The sequence below is a fragment of the Cydia pomonella genome, chromosome 12 (assembly GCF_033807575.1).
Source record: "Cydia pomonella isolate Wapato2018A chromosome 12, ilCydPomo1, whole genome shotgun sequence".
NCBI classification, from domain to species: Eukaryota; Metazoa; Arthropoda; class Insecta; order Lepidoptera; family Tortricidae; genus Cydia; species Cydia pomonella.
In genome coordinates this window covers 19,522,623-19,541,282 of record NC_084714.1, presented here as the reverse complement: position 1 = coordinate 19,541,282, position 18,660 = coordinate 19,522,623, and the positions used below count along the sequence as shown (strand labels likewise).

The following is an 18,660-nucleotide window of genomic DNA, read 5'->3' as shown; positions in this document are numbered from 1 at the left end:
GGCTGCACGATCCTCACCCATCTGGACTACGTGCCCGAGTCATCGGAGTCTGGCAGCGTGAAAAATCCTAGGACCCACACGTGGAGAGGATGGAACCTGGAGACTCCACAGGAATCAGGAGATTGAAGATCTGGTGTCCGAGCCGAACGTCATTGGATATTTATAAATATTTCTTTGAAATTCGCTGAGGTCCACCCGCCATCTAGACGCCAGATGTCAATGCCGAGTGCGACCGCCCTTAAAGCGGTGTATTATCTCTAGTCTCTCCAATATGTTCTCGTAGTGGGTCCACAGAGTTTATTTTAAGTGTTATCATAAACAGTGTTCACCAGCGGGTCTACGGGTACCTAATTATTTTTACCATGGGCCGACCATGAACACGATTCTATTTTGAACCCGTTGCCCGCGTAGCTACTTCAGTCTTAGGCGGTATATACTCTACACCACGTTCACAAAAGATTGATATTTTAGGTAAAAACTCACATTTCGCTATATTTGTCCATAGTAAATACTAATTCAAAAACTACTGAAGGGCCTAAAATCTTCTGTGATAGTAATGTAGAAATAAATACTGTTGACAGGCGGTCAACGGTATTTAGTACAATAATTACACTAAAACAATTCGTATAGAATACAGAACCTATGAATAATATATACCTAGAGAATCTAACTTTAATGCAATAATATAATTGAACAAAAGAAATACATTAGTACGAGTAGTACGATCAACCTATATGTCTATTTTTAATAGTCTTAATGTTCGTGTATTGGTTCTGTATTCTATGGCCATTAATTATGCTTTATTTTTCAACTTTCTTTGACTACACACAAGTACACATTATATTTGCTTTTTTCTTGAACTTTATCTTGCCCATGTTCGATTCTTCTTATGTCGATGCATCCTCATTATTGCCGTATGGTTTCTGAAAATATAATAACAGTTTTTGTATTGTTTTCTAATACCTATGTTTGAAGTCGGTTTCCTATTTTTAAGAGAAGTTTTTTTTCATGTAAGTACCGTCAAGTGGGGTAAATTAGAGCAGATGGGATACCTATCGACAATTATGTCAATAAACAGTTTTACGTTCCATCAAGAATTGAGAGGTTGCCTCAATTCCTCATGGAACCCATGATGTAAGCTAGACCTTTACACAAATATTCCTTAAACCTCGTTAAGCAAGTAGCTTCTTTACAAACATAACAAAGAAGACAAATCGTCTAGCGTGAAATACGCATCGTTAAAGAGTTCTTTTCTGGTCCTGATCAGAAGTTCCACTTCTTCAAATAGCACTTTTTTGAATGGCAATGCCTGGTCTGTTGATGAAACTAAAAAATGCCTATAAGATTTGGGGAGTTCCCTTAATTCCTCGTGGTTTTGTCAAAAATAGGACCATCTTGGAACTATATACCCACTTTCAAACCATAACTAATTTTCAACATTGGTTCAGAAATGACGAAGATCTTACTTAACATATATACAAAAAAAAAGTTTTTGTAGTCGGTTAAAAAGTAGTATCTTTACAATCCTTCCGTCCTTTTATTAAGAAGGGATGACTACTACAATTTGCTTACTAAGTAAGTACTTACTTACTATTAGTATCAGATTGGAGTCGACTCGAGAGTCGATAAAATGGGCGTCGCTACCCTTTCCGGGTGGGGGGATTTCACCGCATGAAAAAGAGACACATATAGTGAGTTCTTACTGTTCTACCAAACTACATATATAAAGTAGTCGTACTTTTTGAGTCAAATTAGTTTCATTCTAAAGGTGCGACGTAATGGCCTGAAGCACGCTCTTAGCATACCTAGTTATACTATTTGATGGATATTGGTGTCAATTTATAATACGTTTAATTATTCATTGTCTTTACCTAATTATCTTTACCTTTTGCCTACCGGTTTGGCCTAGTGGGTAGTGACCCTGCCTATGAAGCCGATGGTCCCGAGTTTGAATCGCGTAAGGGCATTTCTTTGTGTGATGAACACAGATATTTGTTCCTAAGGCATGCGTGTTTTCTATGTATATTCGTAAATATATATTTATCTAAATAAGTATGTTTAACGTCGCCTAGTACCCATAGTACAAGCTTTGATTAGTTTGGGGCCAATCTGTGTAAGATTGTCCCTACATATTTATTTATTTATTACCTAACGTAACCTACATTAGGTAAGCATTTAGTTTTGTTGGGATATAAAATGGTTAATGATAAAAACTAATACTTTTACCAGCATTTTAACTTTATATTCATGTATTCGAAACCTATACATTTATGACAATAACTTTTTGTAGTATATGCAACTGCTGTGTTTCCTTTACGCTCACATCTACCTCACTTTTGCAAGACGATAAGATTTTTTATTAACAATAACTTGTCCGTATTCGAACTGTCTGGCTACCCGGCTAGCCGTGGCTCTGTACCCGGATTTTATACTCTGAAACTAGAACTAGTGACAGATAAGAGTCGATTGATGTTTTTTTTAAAGATACTTACACTTAAATAGAATTACTTACCTATGTTTAATTAAAAGAAAGACTACTTATACATAATAATCCTTACAGTTTTAACCTATTTAACCTACCTACCTACTATAGTAGCAGTTCAGTTCACTTAGTAGAAATACCTGTTCTAAGAATAATGAAAAAGAAAGAAGAGTAATAAAAATAAAGAATCTGGAAGTCGTTGAGGTGTTCCGTTCTTCATCAGCAATTTCTACTTCATCAAATGTCACTTTATTGAGTAAAAATGCTTGTAATATTGATGAAAATCCTAAAATGACTATATGTATGCCTATCCTATACAATATGAGAAGCTCCTTCGGTTTCTCGTAGAACCTATCATCAGAACTGGACCTTGACACAAATGTTCCTTAAAAGCCTTACATGCTATAAACGAAATAAATAAAAAAACCGCCTAAGGTAAAATACTTGTCGTTGAAGAAATCCATTTTGCTCAATATCAGCAGTTTCACTTCATCAAATGTCACTTGTTCAAATAAAAAAAACTTGATATGTTGACGAAAATCCTCAATTCCTCCCAATTGAGAATTCAAATCGATTTAAAATCCTCAATTCCTCATTGAATCCATCATCATAACTGGACCTTGACACAAATGTTTCCTAAGAACCTAGCTTGCTACAAACTTAACAAAGAATAAGAATCGCGCGCGTTGAAGAGTTCCGTTCTGGTCAATATCACTAACTTGTTTAAATAAAAATGCTTGATATGTTGACGAGAATCCAAACATTACTGTATGTATTGTATGCCTATAAGATTTGAGGAATTTCTTCGATTTCTCATGGAACCCATCCTCAGAACTAGACCTTATGACACAAATATCTTCAAGAACTTTACTTGCTACAAAATAAACAAATAAAACATATCGCGCGCGAATTGGCGAGTTCCATTTTGGCCAGCATCAGCTGTTGCGTTTCGTCAAATGTCACTTTTTAATAAAAATGCTTGATATGTAAATAAAAATCCAGAAATTATAAGATGTCAGGAATTCCCTCGATTATTTATGAAACCCATCATGAGAACTGAACATTGATATAAATACACCTTAAGAACGTTACTCGCTACAAGCTTAATAAAGAATACAAAACGCGTGCGTTGAAAAGTTCCGTTCTGGACAACATCAGCAGTTCCACTTGATCAAATATAACTTTTTTTAAATAAAACACCTAGAGATATTGATGAAAAAAAAACTATATGTATTTCTATAAGGTTCGAGCTGTCCATCATCAGACCTAGACACTAGACACTGGTGTCTAGCACAGATATTTCTTAAGAACCTTACTTTCTACAAACTTAAAAGTTCCGAGGAATTGTTCGGATTAATCTCTGCCGCCTCTTTCCGTCACCGCTTTACGCTACATCATTTATATCTTCACCACTTAGATGGTTGGCAATCCTCAACTGTGCATTTCTCTAGAAACTTTCTGCCTCATACAGCTAAACTATGAAATGATCTGTCGCATGCGGTATTTCCGGCCCAATACGATCTTTAAAACTTTAAGGAAAGAGCGTATTCCTATCTTAAATGCCGGCACCGCACTTACAATCCCTATGGTGTAACAGATGTCCATGGCCAGCGGTAATTGCTTACCATCAGTTGATTCGTCTGCTAGTTTGCCTCTTATATCACAACAAACAAAAAATGAAAATATCTCGCGCGTTGAAGAGTTCCGTTTTAGTCAACATCACTAGTTCCACTTCATCAAATGCCACTAATGTGAATAAAAAAAGCTAAAGATATTGATGAAAATCCAAAATGACTATATGCCTATAAGAATTGAGGAGAATGAGGAGTTCCCTCGCTTTCTCATGAAACATCATCAGAACTGTACTTCGACAAAAATGTTTCTTGAGAATCTTACTCGCTACAAACTTAACAACGAAGAAAAATTGCGCGCGTTGGAGTTCCGTTTTGGTCAACATCAGTAGTTCCACATCATCAAATGTCACTTTTGTGAATAAAACTTGATAATATGTTGATGAAAATCCAATAAGTACTATATATATACCTATAACATTTAAGAAATTCCCTCGATTCTTCATGGGACCCATCTTCAGACCTTTACCTTGACACAAATGTTCCTTAAAACCTTAAAACTTAAAACTTACTTGCTACAAACTTAACTAATAAAACAAATCGCGCGCGAGTTGGCGAGTTCCATTCTGGTCAACATCAGCTGTTACACTTAGTCAAATGATAATTTTTTAATAAAAATGCTTGATATGTAAATAAAATCCCAGAAATTATTTCATGTATGCCTATAAGATTTTAGGAATTCCCTCGATTCTTCATGAAACCCATCATCAGAACTGTACTTTGTCTAAAATGTTTCTTAAGAACCTTACTTGCTACAAACTTAACGAAGAAAAATTGCACGCGTTGGAGTTCCGTTCTGGTCAACATCAGTAGTTCCACATCATCAAATGTCACTTTTGTGAATAAAAGTTGATAATATGTTGATGAAAATCCAATAAGTACTACATATATGCCTATAGCATTTAAGAAATTCCCTCGATTCTTCATGGGACCCATCATCAGACCTTTACCTTGACACAAATGTTCCTAAAAACCTTAATACTTAAAACTTACTTGCTACAAACTTAGCTAATAAAACAAATCGCGCGCGAGTTGGCGAGTTCCATTCTGGTCAACATCAGCTGTTACACTTAGTCAAATGACAATTTTTTTAATAAAAATGCTTGATATGTAAATAAAATCCCAGAAATTATTACATGTATGCCTATAAGATTTTAGGAATTCCCTCGATTCTTCATGAAACCCATCATCAGAACTGTACTTTGTCAAAAATGTTTCTTAAGAACCTTACTTGCTACAAACTTAACGAAGAAAAATTGCACGCGTTGGAGTTCCGTTCTGGTCAACATCAGTAGTTCCACATCATCAAATGTCACTTTTGTGAATAAAAGTTGATAATATGTTGATGAAAATCCAATAAGTACTACATATATGCCTATAGCATTTAAGAAATTCCCTCGATTCTTCTTGGGACCCATCTTCAGACCTTTACCTTGACACAAATGTTCCTAAAAACCTTAATACTTAAAACATACTTGCTACAAACTTAACTAATAAAACAAATCGCGCGCGAGTTGGCGAGTTCCATTCTGGTCAACATCAGCTGTTACTTTTAGTCAAATGACACTTTTTTAATAATAATGCTTGATATGTAAATAAAATCCCAGAAATTATTACATGTATGCCTAAAAGATTTTAGGAATTCCCTCGATTCTTCATGAAACCCATCATCAGAACTGGACATTGATGTATTAAGTACACCTTAAGAACCTTACTCACTACAAGCTTAATAAAGAATACAAAACGTGTGCGTTGAAAAGTTCCGTTCTGGAACACATCAGCAGTTCCACTTGATTAAATGTCGCTTTTTTTTTTTAATAAAACGCCTAAAGATATTGATGTAAATCCAAAAAAAAACTATATGTATTTCTATAAGGTTTGAGGTATCTATCAGATCTGGATCTAGACACAGATGTTTCTTAACAACCTTACTTTCTACAAACTTATCAGGACAAATCTATTACGGCGAGTGTTCCATCGAATTGCTCGGATTAATACTTGTCGCCTCTTTTCGTCAGCGCTCTACGCTACAACATTTTTATTTTCACCACTTAGATGATTGGCAGTCCTCAACTGTGCATTTCTATAGAAACTTCCTGCCTCATACAGCTAAACTATGAAATGATCTGTCGCCTGCGGTATTTCCGGACCAATACGACATTTAAAACTTTAAGAAAACAGCGTATTCCAATCTTAAAGGCCAGCACCGAACTTACAACCCCTATGGTTTAGCAGGTGTCCATGGGCGGCGGTAATCGCTTACCATCAGGTGTGACGTCTGCTCGTTTGCCTCTTATATCAAAAAAAAAACAAAGAAGAAAAATCTCGCACGTTCAAGAGTTCCGTTTTGGTCAACATCAGTAGTTCCACTTCATTAAATGCCACTAGTGGGAATTAAAAAGCTTAAAGTATTGATGAAAATCCAAAATTACTATATGCCTATAAGATTTGAGGTGTTCCCTCGCTTCCTCATGGAACCCATCGTCAGACCTTTACCTTGACACAAAGGTTCCTAAAAACCTTGGTACTTGAAACTTACTCGCTTACAAAGAAGACAAATCACGCGCGTGGAAGAGTTCCGTTTCTGAACAACATCAGCAGTTCCACTTCACCAAATGTACTTACTTACCACCCATTTATTTGAAACAGTACCTAGGTACTCCATTTTGATGCCGCCAGCTTAAAACTTCAATGGCCTCAGTGTCCGATGAATAACTTAAAAATGCTGAAAGTAATAACAATTATAATAAGTTGGGGAGTAGCGACCTTACACATCCGAGTGCTCCTGGGGAGTTCTGTTACCGGACATACAATAATAATAACAATAAATAAATATTATAGGGACATTCTTACACAAATTGACTGAGTCCCACGGCAAGCCGAGAAGGCTTGTTTTGTGGGTACTCATACAACGACATAATAATATATAATATACAAATACTTAAATACATAGAAAACATCCATGACTCAGGAACAAATATCTGTGCTCATCACACAAATAATGCCCTTACCGGGATTCAAACCCAGGATCATCGACTTACTAGACCAAACCGGTCGTGAAAAAAAGAGCAAAAAAAAAAGAAAAAAGAATGATATGTTAAAAGAAAATGCGATTTGGAAACGTTATTCGCCACTTAAAACACTTTATATATCTGGTTCACAGCATTTATTTGGTGCTGATATAATGCCTGCAATATTACCCGAGTACAGTCAGCGTCAAATACTTTGTAGCAACCAAAGTAGCCAAATAGTTCGGTACACCATATATTTAGTATGGTGTACCGAACTATTTGGCCACTTTGACTGCTACAAAATATTTGACGCTGACTGTACATTAAAATATGAATAAATTATCATAAATTCAAAAGATGGTTCATTTTTACGGGGAAAAATGGCTTTCATGTAAAATGTTTGTCAGACATATTTTTTGAAGTATAGTACAATCATTAACTTAGAAATATAGGTAACATTTCACGAATAAAAATACGGTAAAACATATTTTTAATTATTTTTTTAACTTATCCTACGCAAAATAGAATTGGAGAAACTGACATAGGGACTATCATTCGACACGACACGTATAGTAAAGTATGAATCCGCTCTAAGTCCCCTTACATAGACAGTGGGAAGTAAAATAATTCTTGTTCTGAAAACAATAAAATGTAAAATGATTAGGTAGGACAATCCAAACTTCTAAGGTCGCGTAGATCAGAAGTAGATATGAATTTGTTCGACAATACGGAAACTTTTCAGCATTTACATTGGCGCATTTTTTTCTGGAATACTATCTAAATTGCACTTTGTATATATGCTACATTTTTTATATAATTTGGAGCCTTTATTTTCCATGGAGTCGAACGCTATATAGCAGCTATACGAGAAAAAATAATACTTTTATCTTACCTACCCCATGAATAGTGAAGATCATCAAGGAGCATACTCTCTGAGATCAATGGAATGGAGTGCCTTTCGATTGGAGAAAATTATAGCGTATTAGAAATATACTATTTTGTAATTACAATGTTGAATATTTTAAATTGCGTGTTTTGACAATTATTGTTGACAATATTACATTCAGAGTCATCTTGACATAACTTTAGAAAACCATAAACTAGTCTATACTTTTTAAAATGATGGAGTAAGACTGACGAGATTACCGCTATGTATAAATGTTTTACGTCAAGTAGAATTTTGCTTTAGAGCGACATCTGGCGTTGAGTAGAAAAGTTAAGGCGTAATTAACTACAATTAATTAACTCATTAAATGGTTTTATTTTGGTCCCTGCAACGATTTGACCCCAGTTATACTATACGAAAAATAGCTTATAAAAATACTTTTCATATGATATACATGGCATTTGTATACACTCTTATTTCGCTGTGTATCAAGTAATTTTTAGAATGACGATTTTTTAAAACTGTACATTGTGTCCCTTTAAATACTTTATCATTGGTGTTGATACAAAAAACATAAAGCATTTTTTATATTCTTTCGAATAAAATACGCTAAAACTTTTTATATCCCGCGTATAAGGAAATATAACTGCTTCTATGCGCAACTTCTTTTTTTATATAGCTCGGTCCCTGCAAGTGGTCCAAGGTTGGTGCCATACAATAAAATAATACTACGATTAAGAGCTTTAAAACGACATATGTCTCAACAGTATACATCCATGGGACACTCCCCATACAAAAGTGCCCATTGTCCTTTGTCTGGTTTAATTGGCCCACGGTGTATAATGTATAAAAAATGCGAACTATTGATATATCAGGCGAATGTACCTAAATATTAATTATCAATATCTGCAGGCGTATATGGCTTTATTCATGTGATAAAATAACCGTCACATTCTAACACCGCGGGATTGAAAGGGACGGATACCGTTTAACCGTCCTTGCACGTAGACAAGAACGACCATCATATACATACTGCATGTGTAGCCAACGTGCATACCAGGGTGCTTAGCCAACGTGCCAATCGTTTACGCTCGTAGCAAACGAAACGCAACAGTCACTGGCGCACTAATACGGGAGAGTGAAAAAGATGAATACGCCACGCTACGGAGCGTTCACGATTGGCACGTTGGCTAAGCACCCTGGTATGGTGGTATGCTTTAGCACTGAACAGTGTATTCACTTACATTAAATTTAAGTCCGTCAATATTAAGTTTAATTTTGAGTAACTAAAATTTTATACTAGCACACGAAAGGTTAAATGGGTTAAACTCAAAACTATGTTCACGTCTCTCTAGTAGACATATCCAAAAAGGGCTATACTGGGTCAAACTCAAAACTAAGTTCACGTCTGTCCTGTAGACATACTCAAAAAGGAAAGAAAACTTTACAGTTTTGATGAAAATACAAGTTTATATATATATGATACATAGATAACAGAAAAAAGCGTGATTGTTTTCCTTAAATATATTAAATAGATATATATATTAAATAGATAGAACTTAAAAATTGACGATGGAACGATCATTTCTCGCAAATATAACTGAAAATTAAAAAAAGCCTATTATCAAAAGCAAATTCCAACTCTTTAACACTTCAACCCGTTGAGTTATGCTCAAAGAATTTTTAATTACCTTAGCAAATTGGGCGGCTGAAAGGGCCGAATTTCAGGCCTAATTCAAAACAAAACAAACGATGCTATTGTTGAAACGCTTACGCCTACGTAATTACAGTAATTTAGGAGACGATTAGGTGTTCGTGGAGACGCGAAATTGAACCGTAATTTTGGTAAACACGTGAAATATCGTTACGATTTATGATTTAGTTATTAAGAGGGCGGCGACAGCTTATGAGTATGTTTGTATTTCCTTGCTAGTTAACTTGCTATTGGATTTAGGGTATTAATCAGTTTATTTACAAGGTTGTTGGTATTTATCTAACTGCTACACAGGCCTCTTTTCATTATAGAAGAGGCATAGGAATGTATTCTCCACAACAGCTCAATTTGGGACCTCACATCACATTTAGAAGACACATCACAATAGATTAGAGAAATCTTTTAACAAATCGAAAAGCAACAGGTATAATATCAAATAATAATTCATATATAAAATATAGAAACTTCTAGGTAAGTAGATAAATGACAAGTGTCAGGAGATAAAGAAGAGCTGCAGAAGAACCAATTTCGTTAAAATATTTATTATTAATTTATTTGAGTCAAATAAGCGTACCTATATAGAATAGAATAGAATAGAATATTTTTTTTATTCGTAGACACAAACAAGACACATTAAATTACATGATATAACAAAAACAAAGGAAGTATAAAGTGCCACGAAATGGCCTCATCTCAGCATGTTGCTGGTGGCTTCCAGCGCTGATCTTCCGATGAGACCATCAAGTGAGAAAAATCACGAAAGGTAACAGACAAGAAGGAAAAAGACAAAATAATATAGAGTGAACAAATTGAAAAATAGATAAAAGATAACGACAAAATTAAGTAAAGATTATTTTTATATCAAGCATCGTAAACATAACACTGTATCGGTCCGGTCCAACCATACCTTGGCTGAACATTACAGCTGCATACGCAACAAGCGCCAACGGTAGCTACACGAACTAAAAGGCAATGACAGACCAGACCAACATCGAGCGTCCATTTTATCAATTTACAAGATTTTTATATTATGAAAACAGCATCAGAGGAAGACGAATACTAACATAATAATACTCAAACATGTATGGCATAACAGGAGTGGTGAACTATTGCTCTGCAGAAGGAACAAAAAACTTGTGGTAAGCGTAAGTAAAAGCGTACAAACTACAGGCAGCTAGTATCAAGTCTGTAGGCTTCCTGGTTAAGTTGGTGATTAAGTAAATACTGTTTCAACTTTGACTTAAAACTATGAATACTTTGCAGGTTTCTCAAGGGGGGAGGGATGTTATTCCAGACCTTCGATGCGGCGTAGCGAAAACTTCCCCGAAAAGCAGCTGAGGCATGGCGCGGCGTTAACAGTTGAATCCCACAGTTACGGCGTTCGCGAAGCTTAATACAACATAGCTTATTGAAGAGATATGGGGGGGTTTTATACTTCATTACACCAAAGAGCAGACAAGCCAAGTGAAGTTTACGACGGTGTTGCATTTTAAGGATATTATGGCTATTCAGAAATGGAGTCACATGAGCTCTCAACGGAATATTAAAACAAAAACGAGCACAGGCATTTTGAACACGTTGAATGAGCCTTTTTGTTTTAGCAAGAAGCCGAGGCCCAAACACTACATCCACATAATTCAGCTTTGATAGGACAAGTGACTCAACTAGTTGACATCGCAGGTTTTCGCTTAAATATGGCCGAATTGTATATAAAACCTTAAGCTTATAAAAACAACTTCTAATAGCCGCAGCAATATGCTTCTCATAACGTAGTCCGCAATCCATTATGAGACCCAAATTACGCGCTTCATACACCCTCTCGACCGGTGTGTTCATCAACTCAACATCCGCTGTAATACTGACACCAGACAGTTGTTGCCTGCTGCCAAACACAAGGTATTTAGTTTTGTGTGTTATATCGTTGGGTGTTACATTTTTGGTTTTGACCGATCCTTGTTTTGCCATGATTGGCGTACAAATAAACCGGTATTTACCAGTATTTTACAAACCGGACACTGGACTTTAAACATATAGCCAATTCACCACTTATGTTTCCACATCTACCCTCGAGAATGCAGCTCTCGCGACTCCACTCTGGCCGGCCGGCCAAGGCATCGTTATCAGCAGGGGTCGGACAAAAAGTGCGGATGACGTCAAACCACTTATAGGATGATTTCAAATAGTATTTTTGATTTTCATAAACAATTATCACTTATCATTTATCAACCTCTTTATTAAACGATATCGCCACTTGAAATGAGTAAGTACGTTTTTGACTGACACATTGTCAATCAGATGAACAATAAATTGACTTCGTTATTGTTTAGCTATTGTATCTTCACGACTATATTTAGCTAAAATTTATATTTACTAATGTATAAGAAAACGCTCTAAAATGTCATCTTTACTCGAATATTGTGGCAATTTTCCGTTTTTGGAGGTACGTGACAAACACGTATACTGCTCTTGCTGTAATCAAGATATACCAACGAAAGTAAGCAATATTAAAAGACATTTGGAGACAACCAAACATGTCGGAAACGTAGAAAAAAAGGGCAAAGTGAATTTAATATGAACCTTACAAATTTTATATACGGAAGTTTAAATACAAACTCAAACATCATCCGGTGTGCAAGATTACGTAATTTTTTACGTCATCCGCACTTTTTGTCCGACCCCTGGTTATCAGTTTTATTACATAGAATGACGTTGTATAGTGTATGGAGTAAGTACTAACCATTTTTTATAAATCATATTTGTACTAACAAAAAAAAATATCTAAGTTGGTCCTTGAATAAAATGAAATCGAATTGAAATTAATACACCAAATGCATTAACTGTGTAGAAAGTACACTTTTACTACACTAATCAATAACTTAGTTTTACATGAACTTGTTTAATAACAAACATACTATTAGTACAGTCGGCCGCAATATCCTGAACAAGTAACCGAATGAAAGTGCACTCTAGTGAACTGCTGGAAGCAATTAACGTTTCCGCTTATTGCTGCCCTGTTCAGAAACACGATTCAATTGCAATATAATATCAATTCAACGGAAAACGTTCCGATGTGACGACTTATAATACCATGCAGAAAATGGATAAAAAACTTTTTAGTATAAGTTAAAGTTATGCGACTTTCCTGTGGACATCATAAACTAAAAACAAACTTTAAGGCCTAATTTTTGTATGTTATCCTTACATGCCGATGTTCTACTTCTTTTACCTAATCTTTACGATGAAAGTTTTCGGAAAATGTATCCAAATCGTTAACTTTTGTAATGTCCGCCGAAAAGACGACGGTTTTCCGGATGATTTTTGACCCATTTAAATTCTTGAGGTCCCGAAATTATAGCAAAGCAGAAGACACTTAAAATCATACACTTTAGTTTCAAGATTTTGCCATAGAACCTATTGTAGAAATATCAATACTTTTATGTTTCTTTTATCGGAAGCTGGACCTGACTATGTAACCTAGTTATGTTGACTAATTGTACTGTGTAAAGTACCCCCCCCCCCCACCCCACACACACACACATTCTGTAAAATGTATTTTTGGATATAAACACTATCTTATATTAGACGTATAAATGTCAGTGCACATGCATAAGCACGGGAAATCAACACGTTTTCGATGTAATTGTGATGTGTCTAAAACGAATTCTAAATAAGGCACTGTGAGAGAAATGGTGAACATTAGGACATTAGCAAATAAATATAAGGTAACATCATTGACTCATTTTGTAGAGGATGAAGATCGAAGACGTTAAAAATATATGAGCAGGTATTTACCTACACACTATACGAGTATATTTATAATTATATAATTCAATATTATTGGGGTCCGAGCGCCTTTAACCTTTTTAAGGAAGTTTCTAAAAGGATTAGAGAGGTCACTGGTGACCGCAGAGCTGGCAGCTTCCTCGCTCAAAGAATTAGTCTTGCGATACAGCGAGGAAATGCTGCTAGCATCTACGGCACCATGCCGCAGGGGGATAGTTTTATTTTATTTTAAGTCTAGTTTTATTTATTTTTAGTTCTAGGTTTTTAAGTTTTGTAGTTTAGCTTTTAGTATATTTACCAAATAAACGTTTAAATATGTGATAAATGTAGGTATATATAAATATGTATTCAATATGGGAATTTTGGTTTTGTATATTTACTAAATTTATTTTTAACCTCTATCGGACCACCATACAATTGGCAATCAAATTTGAATCAATGGTACTAGAAAATAGAGTTGAATTTGTTTTTTTTTTATTTCATCCGCGGACGCTCCGGCTGTGGAATGAGCTCCCTGCCAAGGTTTTCCCGAGGGAGTACAGTATGGGGTACTTCAAAAAAGGAGTGTACAGGTTTTTAAAGGGTCGGCAACGCGCATGTAACACCTCTGGAATTGCAGGCGTTCATAGGGTATTGTGACTGCTTACCATCAGGCGGGCCGTATGCTTGTTTGCCACCGACGTGTTATTAAAAAAAATCGAAGCAAAACAAAAGCAACTATGTTCCATTTGATTAAGATTAAAATTTCATTGCAGGTCATTTGTACTAGGTCATTGAACCTCAAGACGCTAAGAGGCGGCTGTCTAACTTTATGCTAAAAATATTATTATAAATAATTCTTTCTCACTAGGTACCTAAATTTAGAACATTGTGTAAAAAACTCGATTTCCCCTTTACTATAAACTGTTTGTCGTGCCCTACTGTGTATAAAATTGTATTATGTACTTAATAGTTAAGATACGATATGCAATAAATATTAAGAGTGTTAGGGCCTGTCTCACAATGTCCAAGTAAAGTCTTGAATAAGCGACTTGCCACTTATTTGACGAATAAAGTCATCGTTGGCGTTTCACAATCTTCAAATAAGCTTAAACCGTAGATAAAGGGCTAAGTTTTGCAGGAAGTTTAATCTGGCAGTTAATTTATTTGTTAATTAGCTATCCAATGCTTTAATTGCACTTTTTGAAACAGGCCCTTAGAGGCGTAATCTAAATGTCCCAAATATAATGAAAATCAATTTCACACAATAGACGACGCACGTGAATGTAACATTACTAAACGGATGTTACAGCTAGGACGGTGCGCTATTTTAGCGGCCGATCGATATTTTCAACTTTCTATATAGTCAACGCCGGGTAGGGCGGAGGCCTATCGGACGTCCCAGGTATCGCTAGGCAGATGCTGTTGAAGCGGCGATAACTGGTGGGACATGGCACAGGATCGAGACAACTGGCGTGTACTCGTGTCAGAGGCCAAGACTCATTTTGGGTCGCTGCGCCATTATATAAGTATATAGTCAATATAACGTAACCGGTAGAGATGTCTTCTCTTAAGTAGCTGGTCGGTAGTGACCCCGCCTACGCTGGTGGTGCTTGGTTGGAATCCCGGTAAGGGCATTTATTTGCCTTCATCACGAATATTTGTTCCTTAGTTAGGGATGTTTTCTATGTATATAAGTACTGTAAGTGGCGGGATCGATCAGATCTATTTATAACATGGCTTCTCGTGACTCACTGAGAGAACGATTCAAGGAAATAGATATTCCCACAGTAGCTTCACAATACATACTAGATGTGATAATGTATACGCATAAGAATATAAAGTCCTTTAAGAAACTGTCCGATATCCATAGTTATAATACGCGAAATAAACATAAGTTAGTAGTCTCCAAGTTTCGTCTACAGAAAGTTAAAAAATCGTTCATGGGAAACTGTGTAACATTTTATAACAAAGTACCCTTAGAGGCATGGAACCTGCCCTATACTTCATTCAAGCAATACGTCAAAAATGCACTTCTCAAAAAGGGATACTATAAAATAGATGACTACTTGGGAGACACGGAATCATGGCCAAGTATCCAGTCTCAAAAGCTGTAATAGTTTTGCGTGCAGTGTCCCGGAGAGGCATATGGCGCTGTTGTTTCTAGCTGTTCAACCTTATGTATTAATGTTTGTTATGTTTTAGTTATTTTGATGATGTCATTGACATATTAAATACATAGTAGTTATGTATTTTGTAGAACTAGTTTTAAGATTGTTAGCTTAACAGTCTCTTGACGTGAAATATGTATTTCATACAATTTTTTATTTTTTTTATTCTTTGACATTTGGAGAACCTTTACACCTCCAAATCTTATTATTGTGTATTATTATTTTTCTCAGACCGTGGGGACCTTATACATCTCCAAACTTAATGTATTAACCGTGGAGACTATACGTCTCTGTCATATTGTATAATATACTTGACTTGGTACATACTAGTTATGTACAGAATGTAGCATTAGTTTATGAGACTGCTAGTTTAACAGTCCAGACGCGGTTTATTTATTTAGTATAAATTTTATTTTGACACTTGGAGAGACTTTACACCTCCAAATTTTATTAGTATTAGTACTCTGACATTGGGGACCTTTTACATCTCCAGATTTAATGTGTTTTTAACCATAGAGACTATACATCTCTATTGTATTGTATTAATTATTTATTTTAAGATTATTATAATGTAATGTTTACCCAGGTATTGGCTGTTGTATTTATAAATGTTGTTATGTATTTTTCATGTCACTATATGATGTTACTATAAATGTTGTATTGACTTGTAAAAGAGCCCTTGAGGCCTACTTGCAGAATAAATTTTTGAATTTTGAATTTTGATGCGGCGTTCTTAGTAATCAGTGAAAGACAGTGTTAACGACAAGTAGTTATGTAAAACGTGGTAAGTGCTCATAAAAGTTTAAACCGTTCGTTTGTACACGAAACACACACTTACGTATGCAAAGGTAGACCTACAGTAGAGTAAGCAGGAGCAAGGAGTAACGAACTAAACCACTGGCTACCACACTTAGTAATCACTCTCCAAGCATTTCTTAGTTGGAAGATACGCGGATCAGACGAATATTTTGCATAGAAACAGAAATCAAACTAAGAACTTAACTTTTCTATGGAAGACAAACGCTTGCGCGTTCTATCTCGACGCCACCGCCATCTAGCGAATGGTTTGCATACTAATGTCGAATACATGCCATAAAACTGTGAAAGACTATCGCTTGCGCGATCTAACTCGACGCTAGCGCCATCAAGCGAGCAATTGGGTAAACTTTCCGTATTGGATGTGGTGTTATGTTACAGTACTAAAATGTATCTATATATTATTTATATATATCGTCGTCTAGAACTCACAACACAAGCCTTATTGAGCTTATTCTGTGACTAATATGTGGGAAAAATATATATAAAAAATAAAATAGTTACTTACAGTTGTTATAGTTTACTTTTTTGTACAGTGTTCGTTTGTCTTTCATGTTTTACTTTTGAATCTCAATTGCTCAAAGGTTGACTGGAAGAGATCCCTTATTGGGATAAGTTCGCCTTTGTAAATTGCCAACATTTTTTTAATTGTATCTACCTGTCCCTGTTATGTACAATAAAGTGTTTAGATACATACATAAATAAATAAAATAAATAAAAATAATGATACCATTATCATATAGACGTAACTTACCTACATAACAATGCACACAATGTAAAATTAGCCTCAGTCGTCAACGAAGATTAGGCAAGACAATGCTCGGTCAACGGATGCTGACAATTTGCACTCTAGTTAACGAATTATCCAAATCCTCCTTACTTTGTCAATCTCGTACAGGTCCTTTACATTCATACAAAAATCCTACTTATTTATAACGAGATAGATTTCATTTTACTGTACGATTTTAGCGTTGATAGGAGTTTTTTTGAAGAAACAGTTAAATTGCGGGTGCGGAATATTGTTCGCGGAATGAGGATGCCAATAGTTCAACGGACTTGGTCCGTTGGGGAACTAAAATTAGTTATTTATGACGCATCAAACGTTATACTGAAGTTCATTTTCGAAATCACAATACCAGGACCATCTTTAATCACATTTATAAACATTATACAATATACACTGTGGACCCATATAACCTGACCGATTTCAACCACGCATTCCTGAGGTCGTACAGAGTGTTTATTTTGTCACCTGCAATAATTTAGGGGCTGAATATATAGGTATTGAGCAACTTTTACTATGGGAACAATATCGAAATCGATAAATTTACTCTTCCATAGAAAATGTCAAGGTAAGACAGCAAAATAGTCAAAATATATGAAACAGCCAAATGTATTTTTTTGCGATTTCGGGGTTGGTCCCTGTAGTAAATGTACTCTTAGAGCTGTGACTAAATAAACATTCTGTATAGAGCAAAAAATGTTATAAGACTTGCTCAAATTCGGCAAAAAATATTTTCGCGTGTGTGTAGTGTGTTTTCACTGTTTTCTGCACACGACACGTTATTTATTTTTATATCTTGGCGAAAAATTAAACATTGCAACGAATGAGTCAATTTTTTTATTTATTTACAGATAATTTTTGCGGCTTTCTTTTAAAACTTTAATGTCTGTCAGTATGTATATCTAAACCAAGTCACATATGTAGTGGCAGCGCAGCAGCCAATAAGGTGTTTTCCACTAAGTTGCTATAGAAACGCGTTTTCACAGGAATTGTCATTATTTCTAAAACAAGACCGATTTCAGAAAACTTTAAGTATGACATTTTAGTCTCTAAATGCGGTCAAGATGAATGATGCGAAGAAGGGCCCACGGTGTATATGTGTATGTGTGTAAATTGTGTGTTTTATTTGAAATCAAGAGTATTAGGGTCAAAAGTTTTTATGTTGGTTATGCGACTTTCCGGTGGACATTATACAATAAATGAACTTTAAAGCCTAATTTACTATTATTCTTAAGCTTAGTGACAGAGGTCAAACGCCGAAAATGGCGGACAAAGTTGCTCTCGATAGCGAGTCTAGTACATCTATGTCAGTGTTCAAAAATGAAATTGAACTTTATGCCGCATAGGACCTAGGTGCTCCGTGGTCTGTGACGGATTAATCCGTCTTCGGCGTTGGACCTACG

At 35.5% G+C, this 18,660-nt stretch overlaps 1 protein-coding gene and 1 long non-coding RNA gene across 3 annotated transcripts in view; both read right to left on the bottom strand.

Annotated features, from left to right (window-relative positions):
* LOC133523808 (opsin-3) overlaps positions 1 to 18,660 on the bottom strand; it is a 62,331-nt gene that overhangs the window by 29,800 nt on the left and 13,871 nt on the right. The gene's annotated exons all lie outside the window — the stretch shown is intronic.
* On the bottom strand, positions 664 to 8,830 carry LOC133523811 (uncharacterized). 2 transcript variants are annotated; one of them, XR_009800284.1, is made up of 3 exons: positions 8,021 to 8,830; positions 6,766 to 6,838; positions 664 to 923 (listed from the first exon to the last, which is right to left on the bottom strand). It is a non-coding gene; the product is annotated as an uncharacterized LOC133523811 (long non-coding RNA). The 2 variants fall into 2 exon arrangements; XR_009800283.1 differs by lacking the exons at positions 6,766 to 6,838; positions 8,021 to 8,830 and adding an exon at positions 1,592 to 2,439.